Raw genomic sequence first — 757 nt, 5'->3', positions numbered from 1 at the left:
AGTACTCACCAGGCCCGACCCTGCTTAGCTTCCGAGATCAGACGGGATCGGGCTTGTTCGGGGTGGCGTGGCCATAGACTAACAAGTATTTTTTTTTGCTTTAGAATACTTTTGGAATCACAGGGAAGTCAAAAAGACAGTAGAGGGCGTCCCCCGTACCCACATTGCCCTGCCCTGTCACTAGCATCGTCTGTGGGACCCTCGTTGAGGATGGACCGGTATCCTTGGGAAACTTATCTCCAGGACGTTTTCATCTTGCAAACCAGGAAGGACTCAATTAAGAAGCTACTGGGGTTTGAATAACTGAATTTAACAAAATTGTTGGATACACGTGACTATCAAGTGCAGTCTATGCTGCACTCAAATATTCTTACTTTTTACCACCATCCCTTTTCTGCTCCTTTGCTGTTAAATTTGACCTTCGTATCTCTTCAGGCGCTTTTGGATTCGATAGCTTCTTAGACTTGCCCCGTTTTCGATGACCCTGACGGCTCTGAGCAGTACCGCTCAGGTATCTTATACGACATCCTTCCGTTCAGGTCGGCCTGGTACTTTTCTCGTGGTTAGACAGAGGTTATGGGCTTCGGTCAGTAAACTCGTAGGGAAAAGCGCCAGTCCCCGTCTCATACCTGGGGCCCCACACTTAATGACTGTCGCTGTTACTCACCGGCGAGTTATACTCCGTCTCCAGGAGGGGGCAGCATCTGACAGATGATCTGTCATTTCTTCATTTATTTAGTCATTCATTTATTTACAT

Source organism: Pteropus vampyrus, unplaced genomic scaffold, assembly GCF_000151845.1.
Source record: "Pteropus vampyrus isolate Shadow unplaced genomic scaffold, Pvam_2.0 Scaffold801, whole genome shotgun sequence".
NCBI classification, from domain to species: domain Eukaryota; kingdom Metazoa; phylum Chordata; class Mammalia; order Chiroptera; family Pteropodidae; genus Pteropus; species Pteropus vampyrus.
This window is presented reverse-complemented; position numbering follows the sequence as displayed.